General features: G+C 44.6%; 1 long non-coding RNA gene across 1 annotated transcript in view; it reads left to right on the forward strand.

Annotated features, from left to right (window-relative positions):
* The first annotated feature begins 709 nt into the window (after positions 1-709).
* LOC138752358 (uncharacterized) overlaps positions 710-18775 on the forward strand; it is a 54821-nt gene continuing 36755 nt past the window's right edge. Inside the window, exons 1-3 of the long non-coding RNA XR_011350556.1 lie at positions 710-1359; positions 13234-13317; positions 15824-15995. This is a non-coding gene — a long non-coding RNA (uncharacterized lncRNA). The remainder of the gene's footprint in view (positions 1360-13233; positions 13318-15823; positions 15996-18775) is intronic.

An 18775-nucleotide genomic window follows, 5' to 3' on the forward strand; every position in this document is an offset into this window, starting at 1 on the left:
AAGAGTAGATAAATCTCCCAGACCAGATGGAATGCACCCTTGCATTATGAAAGAAGTAACTATTAAGATTGTGGAGGCAGTAGAGATGATCTTCCTAGAATCAATAGATTCTGGTTTGGTTTTGGAGGACTGGAAAATTGCGATGGTCATTTCACTATTTCAAGAGGTAGCAGAAAGGGAATTATAGACCTGTTAGTCTAAGATTGGTGGTTGGGAAGTTGTTAGAATTGATTGTCAAGGATGAGGTTATGGTGAACCTGAAGATAAACCAAAGTCAGCATGGTTATCTACACTTAAAAGCCCAACACGTGCTTAGAGTGGGACCGTAGTATCGTGTGGGAAAGCTTAGCAATGTGTCCTAACCCATTGGTACAGGGAATTGGGAGTGTGTGTTGAACTCCCTGCTTTGTAAGAGTATGCTAGTTACTGAATATTGCTGCATGTGTGTATTGGAGAGAGAAAGGCAGCCACAGGCATTGGAGATTGCTATATCCAATGTAAATGCCTGTATTGTTTCAATATTAAGTGTTGTTTTGTGCTTTCCCTGTTATGATTGTGATAGTATGGGATCCTATCATCACTGTATATATTTGTACATATTTGCATATAGTACTAATGATTGGCTGAGAGCTGTAGCCACACCTACTGGCTAGGTCATAAAGGGCTGCACCTAAACAGATCCAGATCAGTTTGGACTGGTCACCCTCAATGTACTATGCTCCAGTCTTTTGGTAATAAAAGCCTTGGTTTGAGTCAACGTCTTTGAGTCATTCGACACGCTACAATTTTATTACCAAAATTTTCAATGGGTGGAGTGAATGCTGCGACCAGAATGCCTCAGCATCGACCCGCAGTCAGCTACTGCTCAGAGTGATTTCAGGCACAGGGTGAGGTGTTTTTAGGCATACCTGCAGTGCTCAGACCCCCATTGTGGAGGAAGACGCCGATAAATTGCTAGTTCTGATGTCTCTGGTGTCCACAAGGGTCTACAAAAACATCCAGGATGTGACCTCCTATGCAGCAGCCATGAATGTGCTAAAAGGACTCTTTGAATGACCTGTGAATAGGTATATGCTAGACACATGCTGGCGACCAGGAGACAGCAGCTGGGTGAGTCCTACAGAGCCTACCTAAAGGCACTAAAGTTACTGGGGAGAGCATGTGCGTGCAGTGATAAAACTGCGGCCAGGATCACTGATGACCTCATAATGAATGGTTATGTGGCTGGGATTCAGTCTAACGAAGTGAAGCAATGACTGTTGGAGCACGGGGGAGATACAGTTCCTGTGCGCATTAGTCCCGGTTCTTTTCCATGGAGCAACGTGGCCTGAGTCATCAGCTGGACGTTGAATTAATGAGGTGAGTTTTGCGGTGCGATTTAGACTGCAGGCTTCCCCCAAAAAGTAGTCCTGTAGCAAAAAGTATCCTGCAGGATACTTCTTTTTTAGACTGCCCACGTAATTGCAAATTCTGAATATTGTGTCATTACATGCCTGCAGTCTAAAAGCAATAAATGAGTTATAAAATCAGCTTGAGGTACTGCTTCAGAAATGATATGTTAATTAATCTCTTCATTCTTGACTTCTGGAGTTCCCTCTGCTCTCCATTTCACCTCCATCTCATGACTGTTTTGTGAATTTATATTTTACTTGTGAAATGCTACTCTTGTAATATTTTATGTGAAACAAATTCTAACAAACTTGCCTACAAAGTCATTTTTTAAGGATGTGAATTTTTAAGCCCACAAAGGGTTGAACATTACTTCTCATTCATATAGACTAACATCCCTTTAAAAAGCAGACACGGTATTATTATAGGATCCTGTGTATTTTTATGAACAATGAGTACAAAAGCTGATCAATCCCGCAAAAAATATGTGAGACACAAATCGGTCATGATGGAACCAACACTCTCGGTTGCTGCCTTGCAAAAGCAGCTAACATATTAAAAGACTCATCTCACCCCGACCTTCCTCTCATCCGGAAGAAGATTCACAAATGTGAGGTCACACATGACTAGATTCGAGGGCAGTTTCTTTTCCACCATTATCAGACTCCAAAACAAACCTCACAATAGTAACATTCTGCTGCCTTTGCTCAGTACTGATCCCTCTCTGTAACTCTCCACTCTTGAACTCTGTCTTACTTACTGTACTATGTATGCTGTGGTTGTTTTTCCAGACTCTTTTGTGTAGTCTTCCAAAGGCGCTATTTGCCTTGGCGAGTCTGTTGAAACTGAAAAACCTCACAAAGATAAGCGTATACAGAGCCGTTGTCATACCCACACTCCTGTTCGGCTCCGAATCATGGGTCCTCTACCGGCACCACCTACGGCTCCTAGAACGCTTCCACCAGCGTTGTCTCCGCTCCATCCTCAACATCCATTGGAGCGCTCACACCCCTAACGTCGAGGTACTCGAGATGGCAGAGGTCGACAGCATCGAGTCCACGCTGCTGAAGATCCAGCTGCGCTGGATGGGTCACGTCTCCAGAATGGAGGACCATCGCCTTCCCAAGATCGTATTATATGGCGAGCTCTCCACTGGCCACCGTGACAGAGGTGCACCAAAGAAAAGGTACAAGGACTGCCTAAAGAAATCTCTTGGTTCCTGCCACATTGACCACCGCCAGTGGGCTGATAACGCCTCAAACCGTGCATCTTGGCGCCTCACAGTTTGGCGGGCAGCAGCCTCCTTTGAAGAAGACCGCAGAGCCCACCTCACTGACAAAAGGCAAAGGAGGAAAAACCCAACACCCAACCCCAACCAACCAATTTTCCCTTGCAACCGCTGCAATCGTGTCTGCCTGTCCCGCATCGGACTGGTCAGCCACAAACGAGCCTGCAGCTGACGTGGACTTTTTACCCCCTCCATAAATCTTCGTCCGCGAAGCCAAGCCAAAGAAAAAAAAAAAAAAAAAATGTATGCTGTACTATACGTGCGTTCAAATGGTTTGAGGGATGAGGAATGCCAGAAAGCAGAGGTTGTTCTCCCTGAAGAAAAGAATATTTTATTGGAGGTTTAGAAGATCATGGCCCAGAAGTGCTGCACATTGGGTTGGGGGGTCACAGACTTAATAGTTTGATTAAAAGCACAAATGATGTGAGATTTATAATAATTTGGAGGGATGGTGGAAATACTGTCACTCATGGTTCTCACAAGGTAAACTGAGAGAGAATACTTTGTATGGCCATGGAGATATCAGGGAAATAGGGTGGGTGAGATTGGTATGACTTAATTGGAGCGACTTCATCCCTAACATCGAAGTACTCGAGATGGCAGAGGCCGACAGCATCGAGTCCACGCTGCTGAAGATCCAGCTGCGCTGGGTGGGTCACGTCTCCAGAATGGAGGACCATCGCCTTCCCAAGATCGTGTTATATGGCGAGCTCTCCACTGGCCACCGAGACAGAGGTGCACCAAAGAAGAGGTACAAGGACTGCCTAAAGAAATCTCTTGTTGCCTGCCACATTGACCACCACCAGTGGGCTGATATCGCCTCAAACCGTGCATCTTGGCGCCTCACAGTTCGGTGGGCAGCAACCTCCTTTGAAGAAGACCGCAGAGCCCACCTCACTGACAAAAGACAAAGGAGGAAAAACCCAACACCCAACCCCAACCAACCAATTTTTCCCTGCAACCGCTGCAACCGTGTCTGCCTGTCCCGCATCGGACTTGTCAGCCACAAGCGAGCCTGCAGCTGACGTGGACATTTACCCCCTCCATAAATCTTTGTGGTCTTCTTCAAAGGAGGTTGTTGCCCGCCGAACTGTGAGGCGCCAAGATGCACGGTTTGAGGTGATATCAGCCCACTGGAGGTGGTCAATGTGGCAGGCACCAAGAGATTTCTTTAGGCAGTCCTTGTACCTTTCCTTTGGTGCACCTCTGTCACGGTGGCCAGTGGAGAGCTCGCCATATAACACGATCTTGGGAAGGCGATGGTCCTCCATTCTGGAGACGTGACTCACCCAGCGCAGCTGGATCTTCAGCGTGGACTCGATGCTGTCGACCAGAGTTGGCATAAATTCCTTGCACCAAAATGGCCTCCTTTTAATTCATAAGGAAATGTGAAATATATGTGTTTGTAGCTGTCTTAAGTACTTAAATGTGTATTAATTTCCTGTTCTTGTTTTTGTTTTCATTATTTTACTTTAAATGTTTTTTTGGATACTTCTGAATATCAGGGATGAGAAAAAGCATTATCGATATTGACAGACAGTGAATCTCGGACATGACTTTGATGTTTCTTAAGGCTTGTGCAGCAATTCCACAGTTCCATTATATGAAGCAAGGACAGATGATGTATCTCACTGACTGAATATAGAATTTAATCCAGCAGTCCTCTTTGTAACCACATAGAAAATATATCTGGGATAATTACATATCTCGTCAAAATTTTCTCAGCAAATCCAGGCCAATGTGGTAACGATCTACCCGACTATTAAGTTTGATGAAGCAGAGTATTAATTGCATGCAATGAGCATAATAAATTGGGGACTTGGTGGGGGTGGGGGGACTTGGGAAATATGCAAAAGATGGTAAATCTGATTCATTGTAGTTCCTAGTGTAATTTTTTGCTTGGATTGCACTAAAGAAAGAATGTTTGCCATTTGTGGACAGTGGAAAGCAAATTTAATTGCTGTGATTTTGATATTTTACAAGATGAATAGCTTCTCTCTCATGACTATTAAAGGATAAATCTATCTTTGAGTCATGCCAGAGGAATCATTGCAATTGAGGACCTGATGAAGTTTTAAACCACTTAATTTCTGTGAAATTGGGTTTACAAATAAATGTAATCAGCAAAGAGATCGGTCAGCTGCACGTGGTGGGCTTTTAAAGTGCAGTAAGCTGGGGAGACAGCCCAGTTAATCAGTAAGTGGGTTAAAGGGGCCAATGGGTGGGCAGAGTCCCACCTTGATTGGCAGGTGGTGCAACCTCCGACTAGGATACAGATGGAGAGGTCATGTGATCCTCCACAAGCCACATTCCCACCAAGTTCCAGATGGAGAGGCCACATGACTCTCCACAATCCACACTACATTCCATTCGGAAGTCACACCACTCACTAATCGTCTACAGGCATGATCAACAACATTGTGCACGATGGTTAACAGAGAGGAATTTTTCAACTGATAGGCTACGATACTTATACTAAATGAAGTGTACATAAACCACGCAAATCAAAATATACAGTAAATACAGAAGCAGTGAATTGAACGCAGCAGTCTGAAGTAGTGATGCTGAGAGCGTCTCGATGTTGTGGTCTTCCGTTGTGCTGAGCTTGGTGTAGTGGGCCTTCAGGGTAGGTGGGATGGAATATTTGGAGAGTCTGTCAGCGTGTTGGCTCAACAATGACGTTTGTCTGGCGAATGCAACCCATCGTGCGTCTCCCGCTTCACGTGCAATTACTTTCCCCTTTTTAGGTGAATCCTGTTGCTACTGCACCTACACACTACCATTCTCCTATGGGTCCTGTAGGTCGACCTCATGTGTTTTCTGTAGGTCTAAAGTGGCCAGATGTCATGAAAGTGGGACCCTCCACCCCCCCCCCCCCACCCCGTGCAGTGGTGCATGAGTTTAACTGGTTCACTGCTTCATGCAGCATGCTGAACCACCTCCTTAAACGTGTGGTTGGGTGTTAGTATGCAGTTTTTGTTTATTTTTAATCCTCTCTAATTTAAACTGTCTTTCAGCTAACTCTAACTTATATACCCTCTGTTTTTCAGCTTCCTCTGCCCTGATATTTCCTCTGTTTTTCATCCTCTTCTCTTTGATTTTTAGCCTCTTCTCTTTGCCTTTCAGCTTGGTCGGCCTCACACTATCTCTTTTTCTCAGCCTCCAACACCCTCCGTTTTTCTCTTTCTTCTTCTATCTTCAATTTCTCCAATTCCAATTGCAACTCACCAGATCTATCCTCTGGAAAATCTTCTTTCTGAACAAATTAACTCTCACCTATATAATATTCACTATAATCCTCTGAATTTCTACTTTCCTCGTCCAATGTTTAACTTCAGTCAGTTTTAATGCCTTAGAAATAACCATCAGTTCCTCTTTTCTCTTCCTCTTCAGTTTTGCTACTGTTTTTCACACTCAAGGTTTAAATTAGCTTGGAAAAAAAAACAATTGTCTAATAACCCACAAAACTCATGTTCAATTGACTGGACAAGCCCCCATAAAATGTTACGTGCCCAAAGGATCCCAAAACCCAGCAGCAATAGATATTCACCACGACAAATAATTACTTAAACAAAAGTTGTTTTTAGTTATCTTTAAACATGAAAACAGAATGAAACTTTAACTTATCTCTATTGACTTAACTAACCCAAATTAACTCCCTTCTAATTCTAAGTGCACGTGTATGATGTGCATGTTAATTTAAGAAAAGTTCTTTGGTTCACAGTTCAATCTCACTTCTCATTCTTCCAAGTTCACTGGTTGCAGGCAATTCTTATACTGTGCACAGAATTTAACATGTATAAACTTCACCAGTCTTTGGTGCTTGAAAGGTAAATGTTTACTGCACAGGAAGGTTCTTTGGAGGTTTGCAGAGAGAGATTAGTTGTTCCAGGATTTCAACCACTCAGGTACCACCATTAGTCACCTCAATGTCTTGTTGATGAAACTTGCCCCATCAGGGTTCTCCAGATGATAACCTCTTTCTTTCAGGCTATCACAGATTTCCTTTCTGTTCCTCTTATTCCAAGAGAAACATCAGACAGATAGCACTTCCAGCCATCTGCCACCCTGGAGCTTTCTGTTTCAATTCCATCAAGCTTCCTGCTTGCTTCAGCTGTGACTGTTCAGTCTCTCTCTCTCTCTCTCTCTCTCTCTCTCTCTCTCTCTCTCTCTCTCTCTCTCTCTCTCTCTCTCTCTCATCTTCCAACTGCTAGAAAGCTCATGTGTCTCTCTCAGTTACAACCCCCCCCCCCCACCCTCTTCAGCAAACAACAGGGATTATCCTTCTGCTCCCATCTGTTGCTTTAGGTTAAAACTTCTCATTGACATTTGAGCTCTTTGTAGATCCTTGCAAACAGCCAGAGTGTCTCCAGTCCAAGTCAATGGTCCATTCAGTTCATGACGTCATTTCAATTAACACATATTGTGAAATGTGCATAGCATCCTCCATATTTTCAGTAAAGTTTACTGAATATAAATTCTTCAGTATTTCAAATAAGATCTGTTTTAAAATGTGTGTATGTATGTAATCTACTCTAATTTTACCAATTTCTCCCAAATATATATTCCATTACAGGAGACCATTCATCCTTTCTATGTGTCTGGATGCGTTTGAGTGGTAGGGGATGTGCAACAGCCACAAGATACCAGCCTCTACCATCCAATTCTGTATTTTGGGCCCCCATAAAGTGTGAGCCCTGGTCAGACTGTACCTCCCAAAGGACTCCATAATAGAGAGAAGTACTTCAGTCCTCAATGTTATCCTGGTCAGCCATCTCGCAGGACACTGCCACCATGACACCGGAGTAGGTGTCCACCATCCTCAGGAAGAAGCTCTTTTTATTTTGGCATTGGAGAAGGCCAACATAGTTTATTTTCCACACTTGGCCTGCTCTCCTGCCATGAAGTATGCATTCCTGTGCATCCTTTAGTCTGCAGGCAGATGGGGCAATTATCCACTGCGAATTATCAGATAAGATCCTTGCTTTATAATCAGTTTCAAGAATCCTAGTTTGCATGTGTGCTGAAATTAAAAAATAAAATCAATTCGAGAATAAGAATCATGTCTATTTGAATAAAATGAATAATCTTTATCTCCAGGATGAATCCTCCTTCATACATCTATTAAATTTAATACCAATGTAGCTTTTGCTGCTTTTATTCTCATCGCTACTCAAGTGGATTTATTCAACAGAAATTAAAATCCCCTCCTATTAAAATATTGTTATGTGCCTCTGCTAATTTAAGAAATGTTTCTTGAATGATTTCTCATCATCAATATTTGGGGCATATAAAAAGTCCAGAATTCAGAATATACTTGACAATGTACCATTGCATGTTTCCCTGCAAGATCCGCCACACATTTTGAATTTTAATTGGAAGATTAACTTACCACACCTCTTGCCTTACAAAGCAGAAGACACTACATATCCAACCCAGTCACTTTTTAATTTCAAGTCTTGTTTTTCGATTAAATGTGTTTCTTGGAGAAAAGCCACGTTGATTCCCATTTTCTTAATATGTGTGAACACATGTCCTTTTTACAGTTTTGTTTAACCCATTAACATTAAAATTTACTCATTTCATTACCTTACTCATCTTGGTAAACTATAATGAATCAATCCCTTTAATGTTACTTATATTACCTCCCCCCACAAATCTCCTCTTAATTCCATTGTTAATATCCTATGTGTTAGTATGCATCTGTGGACATACTGCCCCGGTCCGGGCAGTATGGACCGACCTAGGAGGGGAGGCAGGCCCCTCCAGCCCGGGTAAGAAACCTGCATAGGAGAAGGCCACTCCGATATAAAACCTACGACCCAAGGACCTCGCTGCCACGTCCCAGCCTGCTCGGCCACGGCACACGAACCATGGGTGTAAAGGGTGGGGCCAGTACTGCGCGCACTGCACTCCACCTAAAAGCTCCTTTGCGCAGGCCCGAGGACAGGTCCACGTCCTCCCCCTCCACGTCCTCCCCCTCCACGTCCTCCCCCTCCACGTCCTCCCCCTCCACGTCCTCCCCCTCCACGTCCTCCCCCTCCACGTCCTCCCCCTCCACGTCCTCCCCCTCCACGTCCTCCCCCTCAAAAGATGCTCACAAACTCAAGCTAGCATGCTGGAACATCAGAACCATGCTAGACAAGGCTGACAGCCACCGACCTGAATGTCGGTCTGCCCTCATTGCACATGAACTCCTCAGACTTGACATCGACATAGCCGCTCTCAGTGAAGTCCGCCTGGCAGATGTAGGCAGCCTCCAAGAACGCGGCGCGGGCTACACACTCTACTGGTCTGGCAAGCCTTCGGATGAACGACGCCTATCTGGTGTAGGCTTCATGGTCAAGAGCTTCATTGCCTCCAAACTCAAAAACCTTCCGACAGGCCTCTCGGACCGAATCATGTCCATGCGACTCCCCCTTCAAAACAAGCGTCACATCACCCTCATCAGTGTCTATGCTCCAAACCTCCAGGCGGAACCAGCAGAAAAGGACAAGTTCTACACCGACCTGCGCAACCTCATCCAACGCACCCCTACAGCCCACAAGGTTGTCATCCTGGGCGACTTCAATGCTCGTGTCGGCAAAGACTCAGAAACCTGGCCAGGAATCCTGGGCAAGCATGGCGTCGGCAAGTGCAACGACAATGGGCGCCTCCTGTTGGAGCTCTGCGCAGAACAGCGGCTTGTCATTACAAACACCCTTTTTCAGCAGAAGGACAGCCTTAAGACCACCTGGATGCATCCCCGATCCAAACACTGGCACCTCCTGGACTACATCCTGGTGCGAGAAAGTGACAAACGAGATGTGCTCCACACCAGGGTCATGCCTAGCGCGGAATGCCACACTGACCACCGGCTGGTTCGCTGCAAGCTCAACCTTCACTTCAAGCCAAAGCCCAGGAACAATAAAGCCCCCAGAAAGAGGTTCAATGTTGGAAACCTGCAGTCAGACGAAGCGAGAGGAAACTTCCAGGCAAACCTCAAAGCAAAGCTCGACGATGCAACCCACCTCACGGACCCGTCCCCTGAAACCCTCTGGGATCAGTTGAAGACTACCATACTGCAATCCACTGATGAGGTACTGGGCTTCTCCTCCAGGAAAAACAAGGACTGGTTTGACGAAAACAGCCAGGAAATCCAGGAGCTGCTGGCAAAGAAGCGAGCTGCCCACCAGGCTCACCTTACAAAGCCGTCCTGTCCAGAGAAGAAACAAGCCTTCCGTCGCGCATGCAGCCATCTTCAGCGCAAACTCCGGGAGATCCAAAATGAGTGGTGGACTAGCCTCGCCAAACGAACCCAGCTCAGCGCGGACATTGGCGACTTCAGAGGTTTCTACGAGGCTCTAAAGGCTGTGTACGGCCCCTCACCCCAAGTCCAAAGCCCGCTGCGCAGCTCAGACGGCAAAGTCCTCCTCAGCGACAAGATCTCCATCCTCAACCGATGGTCAGAACACTTCCAATCTCTTTTCAGTGCCAACCGCTCAGTCCAAGATTCCGCCCTGCTCCAGCTCCCTCAACAGCCCCTAAGGCTAGAGCTGGATGAGGTTCCCACCCTGGATGAGACATATAAGGCAATCGAAAAACTGAAAAGTGGCAAAGCAGCAGGTATGGATGGAATCCTCCCAGAAGTCTGGAAGGCTGGCGGCAAAACTCTGCATGCCAAACTGCATGAGTTTTTCAAGCTTTGTTGGGACCAAGGTAAACTGCCTCAGGATCTTCGTGATGCCACCATCATCACCCTGTACAAAAACAAAGGCGAGAAATCAGACTGCTCAAACTACAGGGGAATCACGTTGCTCTCCATTGCAGGCAAAATCTTCACTAGGATTCTACTAAATAGAATAATACCTAGTGTCGCCGAGAATATTCTCCCAGAATCTCAGTGTGGCTTTCGCGCAAACAGAGGAACTACTGACATGGTCTTTGCCCTCAGACAGCTCCAAGAAAAGTGCAGAGAACAAAACAAAGGACTCTACATCACCTTTGTTGACCTCACCAAAGCCTTCGACACCGTGAGCAGGAAAGGGCTTTGGCAAATACTAGAGCGCATCGGATGTCCACCAAAGTTCCTCAACATGATTATCCAACTGCACGAAAACCAACAAGGTCGGGTCAGATACAGCAATGAGCTCTCTGAACCCTTCTCCATTAACAATGGCGTGAAGCAAGGCTGTGTTCTCGCACCAACCCTCTTTTCAATCTTCTTCAGCATGATGCTGAACCAAGCCATGAAAGACCCCAACAATGAAGACGCTATTTACATCCGGTACCGCACGGATGGCAGTCTCTTCAATCTGAGGCGCCTGCAAGCTCACACCAAGACACAAGAGAAACTTGTCCGTGAACTACTCTTTGCAGACGATGCCGCTTTAGTTGCCCATTCAGAGCCAGCTCTTCAGCGCTTGACGTCCTGCTTTGCGGAAACTGCCAAAATGTTTGGCCTGGAAGTCAGCCTGAAGAAAACTGAGGTCCTCCATCAGCCAGCTCCCCACCATGATTACCAGCCCCCCCACATCTCCATCGGGCACACAAAACTCAAAACGGTCAACCAGTTTACCTATCTCGGCTGCACCATTTCATCAGATGCAAGGATTGACAATGAGATAGACAACAGACTCGCCAAGGCAAATAGCGCCTTTGGAAGACTACACAAAAGAGTCTGGAAAAACAACCAACTGAAAAACCTCACAAAGATAAGCGTATACAGAGCCGTTGTCATACCCACACTCCTGTTCGGCTCCGAATCATGGGTCCTCTACCGGCACCACCTACGGCTCCTAGAACGCTTCCACCAGCGTTGTCTCCGCTCCATCCTCAACATCCATTGGAGCGCTTACATCCCTAACGTCGAAGTACTCGAGATGGCAGAGTTCGACAGCATCGAGTCCACGCTGCTGAAGATCCAGCTGCGCTGGATGGGTCACGTCTCCAGAATGGAGGACCATCGCCTTCCCAAGATCGTGTTATATGGCGAGCTCTCCACTGGCCACCGTGACAAGGTGCACCAAAGAAAAGGTACAAGGACTGCCTAAAGAAATCTCTTGGTGCCTGCCACATTGACCACCGCCAGTGGGCTGATAACGCCTCAAACCGTGCATCTTGGCGCCTCACAGTTTGGCGGGCAGCAACCTCCTTTGAAGAAGACCGCAGAGCCCACCTCACTGACAAAAGGCAAAGGAGGAAAAACCCAACACCCAACCCCAACCAACCAATTTTCCCCTGCAACCGCTGCAATCGTGTCTGCCTGTCCCGCATCGGACTTGTCAGCCACAAACGAGCCTGCAGCTGACGTGGACTTTTTACCCCCTCCATAAATCTTCGTCCGCGAAGCCAAGCCAAAGAAGAAGTATGCATCTCCTCTCGCAATCCAAATAGAAAAGAAGAAAACAGATAAATACTCAAAAAATACATTATCCCTCACTTATAACTATATATAGACAAAACAAAACCCTCCCTGTAAGTGATGTTTAAATAACATACAACACCACCTACCTCCATTTTACGAGCTGTGACTAAAGTCACACACAATCTCGTAGCAATCTACTCCTCCCAGCTCCCTTGGTATATTTAGTATATCATGTTTAATTAGTTAGTTATCCACAACTAAAATAACATCCTGGAAATCGAAAAAAATAAAACAATAATTCTTATTCTAATTTCTTTAATCTTTCAAACTTTCTCTTTTCTAGTAATAATAAAACAGAAAAAGGAAAATAGTTCATTGCAGCAGAGGTGAAGTATCTTGGAACTGCCCTCTAGGGAGACCCTGGGTGAATTCTTCTGATTGAGTGAAATTAGAAAATAATTTATTTTGGTCTCCCGGTACAAAAATCTTCAAAGTCACAGGGCAACGGAGCACAAATTTGTAGCCTTTATCCAAAAGAGCTTTCTTAGGTGGATAGAATTCTGTTCTTCTCTTCACTCAAATCAGGATAAAATAAAATTCTTCTTCCACCCTGTTCCCTTGCCAATCTCACAGCAAGACTTAGAACCTTCTCTCTGTTTTGATAATGTAAAAATTTGATTAAAATAAAACATGGCTCCTGGTTTGAAAGGGGTTTTGCTCTCAGAGCCCAATGAACTCTTTCAGTTTCAATTGGATCTTCCCAAAACTTCAATGATCCATTTTTGAAACAAAAAAAACAAATTGAATCGGATATTCTATCCCCTCTGGAAGGCCTACTACTTCACCTTCTACTGAAGTTTGCCAATACATCTACTTACTCTAAAAGCTTTTGATTCACCACAACTAAACCAGTAGTTGTATTTTCCACAATTGACGCCCTGTCTTCAACAAGCTGCATGCTTGTTATTTTCTCATCCATTTGATCCGATTTCTTCTTAATTTTAATCACAACCTCTAACACTGTTAGTTTTCCCCCCTTCCTTTCTGCATTCATTTCTGCCTTCAATCCCTTCATTTCTTCTTTCATTTCCACTTTCATTACTTTAAACTGATGAATTATTGTTGTAGTTGAATCTTCTACTCTGTGAAATAATCTTAACTTTCTTAATTACATCCTCTTCCTGTTGATGTTGTTCTTCTTCGCTTGCAGATCCTCATCTGGAACCCGACTCCTCATCGTCCAGCACTGAAGTGGAAATCTTCGACTTCTCCATGGCTTGTGGTCCTACACCAAGTAATACATTTTGCTTTACTGTATTGCGCATATGCGATTTTTCGCACAGTTGCAAAGAAATTGCCTTTGTATCTGTAGGTTTATATTTTCAAGCCTGATGGAAGGAAGAGGCTGACTGAATGGATGAGTCCTTTCCCAGGACAGCAAGTGGTATAGCAATAACACAATGCTGTAGAAACTCAGTAGGTCAAACAGCATACTTAATATAGCAAAGATAAAGATACATAACCAACATCTTGGACCTAGGCCTTTCATCAAGGTATGGACAAAACGTAAGCAGGTGCCTAAATAAAATGGTGGGGAGGGGATAAGCACAGGCAGGAGGATAAGGGAGGGAGGGCACATCAGCAAACTGAGGGAAGGGGTGGAAAACTAGAGGAAAGGAGTGAGTCCCTCGTCTACTCATCCCTACCCATCAATCGCCCCCTTGGCACATTCCACTGAATCTACAGGAAGTGCCACACTTGTGCCCAGACATCCTCCCTCACCACCTTTTGGGGCCCCAAACAGTCCTTCCAAGTGAAGTAGCACTTCACTTGTGAATCTGTGGGAGTCATTTACTGCATCTGGTGCCCCTGTTATGGCTTTCTCTACGTCGGAGAAACCGCACGCAGACTGGGAGATTGCTTTGAAAGCACCGTCGCTCTGTCCTCATCAATGACAGGGATCTCCCAGTGGCCAATTATTTCAAATCTGTGCCCCACCCCCACACTAACATGTCTGTCTCTGGCCTCATACACCGCCAAACCAAGGCTAGTGATGTGGCTGAGGGTGGGTGGAGAGCAGCTAGCGTGCACCAACCTAGATGCTAGTGATGCAGGAGGAAGTGGGGGCAGGTCTGACAGCCAACGATTGCCGTGACAGTATGGGGCGGGGCACAGCACCTCACTCCGGGAAAATGCCCGCAGGTGACCCCTTGGTGCCAACCCTGAGAATGAGCTGCCATCTGATGTAAATGTGGGCTCACTCTTAAGTTTTAAAAATAAACTGGAAAGATAACATGGATGGGAGAGGTCTGGAGGGTTATGGAATGGGTGCAGGTCAGTGGGACTAGCGGAATGTTGTTGTCGGCACAAACGAAAAGGGTCAAATGCCTGTTTTCTGTGCTGTAGTGTTTAAGGTTTTTATCTGGTTAAATAAATACCCACAGTTGCCAAAACAGGGCTCAGTGTATTCAGACATTTTTACACAGACCTTAAAAAAATGTTCGTGAAAAGTCACTCAATCCATCATTTCTGCCCCATGACCATTGTTCAGCGAATTTTGTTCGAAGTTGCAGAAACTGGTTTCAATTTTATCCAGAATTCTGTGTAATTAAAATATCTGATAGGTGCTGATCATGTAAAATAGCCCAATGAATAAAATAAAAAGAAGTTCAATCTGTGGCATAATGTTGTGAAACACTCCTGAAGCTTCCCATTTCTACTTTTCGGTCCACGGCATTATTCCACCTCCCCTTCTTTAAAAAAAAAATCTGCAGCCACCGTTGAATTCCTTTACTGTCAAAGTGAGATGGGTTCTAATTGACTAAGAATTAGAGAAGCAGAAGGACTGCGTGGGTTCAGATTGTTCTCATTTGGGAAAGTTTTCTTGCTTTCTGCCCTTCCCGACATCAGTTACACCTGATCGAAGCAAACCTTCCTGGTTGACCTGGCCGAGAAATGCTGGGGTAGGTATTCCGCAGAATCACCTGCTGACCCCCGCATGGGCTCCAGCTCTCCGGCTTGCAGTTCTTCGCCGGGGAGCCCATCTCTTTCGGTGCATACATCAGAGAAGTTTGAGGCTGCATCTATTAAAAGCCACTGTCTGTGTAGGAATGGAAACCGCCCGCTGCGCTCACTCACCACGGGGGTTGGTTTCCCTGCGCTGCCTGCCTGGGGTGGGAGAGAAGGAGAGAAGCAGGGTAGTGAAACTCCCCGGGGCAGAGCATCCCAAAGATGCTGAGACCAACAGGCTGGCGCCGTGGAGAGGGTGGGGTGGAAGGAACGCAATTACAATCAGTAATTCTCATGAAATTGTAGAGAAACACAAGTGCGGCTGACACTGAAATCCTGAGTGAACAGACAAACTTCGGGTCTGGTGCCCTGTCCATTCTCTTCGGATACTGCCTGACCCATTTCCCTTACACCTCTTACTAAATTGTATTGGCTTGTGGGGGGGGGGGGGGTGAGGGGGATCCTACTTAGTACTCTGTGGCTTGAGTGCTTTTTGGTTAGAAAAGCACCCTTTGCACTCACTTCTAGAAATAAACCCTACAAGTAGCTACAAACTGTGCCAGGATTGATAATGTAGATGGCCGCCACCCCCTTGACTGAAAGCCAGAACTTGAAATTGTGATTTCAGTCGAAGCAGCTGTGACTCTGATGCACCCAGTCAAACCAAAGCTGATTTAAATGCAAATGAAACAGAAAATGCAAATGCTGAAAATATGGAGATTGGGCAGCGTCTCTAGAAATACCATTTTGACCAAAAGTCTTTAAAGTTAACCCTGTTTCACCTTCTACAGATGTTGCCTCACCGGCTGAGGGGTTCCAACGTTTCCTGTTTATTATTCATAAATGATCTGAGTGTGTCTATACTGGGTCATTTAAAACCATGGCTGTGCTACGCTAAGGAGGAAACCGTGGTAGATCGCAGGCAAATGGGACTAGATCAAGTAGACAACTTGGCAGGTGTAGGTGAGTTCAGCCGAAGGGCCTGTTTCCGTGCCTGCATAACTGTGACTGAGTTGTGGGCCCATGGATATATCATGCTTCACAGTGCTTTGGAATTTTGCATGAGCTTAGGAAGCATGTGCTTGTTTGAATGCTGACAGAGTTGACAAATGCCTCCGAAACAATGGCATATCTATAATAGAGGGGAGGGAGGGCAATCCATGTGTTCTCTCTGCTTGTTTACTTGTGGAATGTTGGTGTCTTTCTTTGGATGGGAACCCTTTGGGACAATGATTGGCAAAGTATGAAATCTAATCAATGTCTCCACTTCCAGCTGAGGGAGCTGGATCATTGAAGTGCATTACCAAGGTTGTTACTAATAATTGAATGTTGAACATTACAGTACGGAAATGGGTCCTTCAGCCTACCTTGTCTATGCTAAACTCAACTCAATCTCTCATGTCTGCACATGATCCATATCCTTCCATTGTCCATCAAAATGCTTCTTAAGCACAACTATCAGAACATTACAACACAGAATCTTCAGGCCATCATATTACGCTGACCCGTGGAAACGTATTCCACATTGTATCTGTTTCCACCAGAACCCCTCGCAGCACATTCCAGGCACTCTCTATTAAATATGCATTTCCTTTAAATGTTTCTCCTCTCTCACATTAATTATATACACTAAAATATAATATTTTTATGGGGGGGGGGGGAAGTTTCTGAGTCTTTACCTTATCGAAGTTTCTCAGAATTTCACAAATTTCTATTAGGTCTCTCCTCAGCCTCTGACTGACACTCGAGAGCAAACAATCCGAGTCTGTCCAACCTCACCTTGTAGCTCACGCTTTCTAATCCAGGAAATATCCTGGAAAATCTCTTCTGTACCCTTTCCAAAGCCTTCACATCTTTTCTGTTTTGTGGAAACCTGAATAGAATACAATTTTCCAAGTGCAGCCTAGCAAAAGTTTTATGTAAGTTTCCAGCAAAGTCTATTATTGATAGACAGGGACCGTTTCTTTGTTGACTTTTGACAGCAGTTCAATGCAACCATTGATATTTACTCCTATCAACCTCTGTAGGTCTTGTGGAATGATCAATGACTACCCGCAGACATGAAGCAAGTAGTCAAAGTTTTTATTAATCAGAAAACCTTGGTTTGCCTGCACATGCTGCTGGCTCGCAACCAAGATGAGTATGATGGAGGAGATTAGGGCTATCAGTTTTTATTAGGGATCTTACGGGGAGGAACTACTGGTACAGAAGGTGGGTTAGCCTGTCCAGTCCAGCGAGGTCATGCCTGCAGTACCCTGTTCCACCACACAGATCTGAACAGTAGCATCATAGCTATATAGTATGGAACAGGCCCTCCATTCCAACATCCATGCAGACCGAGTTGGTGTTCTTGGCTGTGATGAGCCCAGAGGACTACAAAACCCAGCAGCAATAGAAATTCACCAAGACAAATGGTTACTTAAACAAACATTGCTTTTAATTATCTTTAAACATAAAAACAGGATCAAACTAACTTATTACTATTAACTTAACCCCCTTCTAATTGTAACCGTGCATGTATCTAATGTGTGTGTAAGTTCAGAAAAGTTCTTTAATTCACAGTCCAATCTCACTTCTCACTCCTCCAAGTTCACTAGTATCAGGCAATTCTTATATTGTGCACAGAATTTAACTTTTATGAATCTTCACGAGGCTTTGGTGCTTGAAAGGTTTATGGTTACTGCTCAGGAAGGTTCTTGTCAGTTTTCAGAGAGAGATTTGTTGCTCATTGAACACAAACTGATTCCTTCCAATCAGCCACTTCAGTATCTTGCTGAAGAAACTTGCCCCATCAGGGTTTTCCAGATGATAACCTCTTTCTTTCAGGTCATCACAGAGTTCCTTTTCTGTTTCCCTTATCTCAGGCAAAACATCAAACAGCCAGCCATCTCCTCTTGTATGGACTACAAGGGCTTTGAATAGGCTGAAGTCAGAACTCACAACCCGTCTTCCAAAATGGGGTTCTTCCACAAGCTTGCCAGCTTGTCCTGTTCTAGTCCCAGCTGCTGCTGCTAAACAGTAGAACTGAATTCTCTCTCTCTCTCCCTCTCTCTCTCTCAAAACCACAGACTGGGGCTCTGGACCTAATCTTCTGAGTCCGTTCATCTTTTGCTTTCCAAAACAATTACTCTACAGCATGCCCAGTTAACCTACTTGTGAAGTCCTTCATCAAAGCAGTTTCCATTGTCTTTACCGAGGCACTGGGAGCCTGGACTGTCTGGCTTGAGTAGAACTCTGGCATTTTAAATGAGATCTGTGTTGTGAAGTATTTGTTTGTGACCTAGTTAAAAAAAAACCCCACAATTTATCTTCCAAAAACATATTTATATATAATATAAAATATAACAATCTGTCACAGGGCTCATCCCATTTGGCTGTATTTGGTTCAAAGCCTTTTAAATCCTTCCTATCCATTGCCATTGTAAATGACACTTTCCAATCTCTCATAATTTTCAATTTCAAAACGTCATCTTCTAAGAAACATAAGCTTCAATATTCCGAATTCCTATCTTATCACTCAAATAAACCAAACTTCGTATTTTCGGCTGTAAGTAGCTTTTAATTCATTGATAAAACCATTTTGAATAACTTTGCATTAAGATTTTCATAATGATATATAAACAAATCATCTTATTATTTTATATTGTTATTATTAAGATAAGAGATTAAAGTATTTTGCTGCTCACGCCTCCTACATGGTTCTTTGAAGACTGAACACAAGCTCCCTGTACACCAAAATATTA

The sequence above is a fragment of the Narcine bancroftii genome, chromosome 2, assembly GCF_036971445.1.
Source record: "Narcine bancroftii isolate sNarBan1 chromosome 2, sNarBan1.hap1, whole genome shotgun sequence".
Lineage (NCBI taxonomy): Eukaryota > Metazoa > Chordata > Chondrichthyes > Torpediniformes > Narcinidae > Narcine > Narcine bancroftii.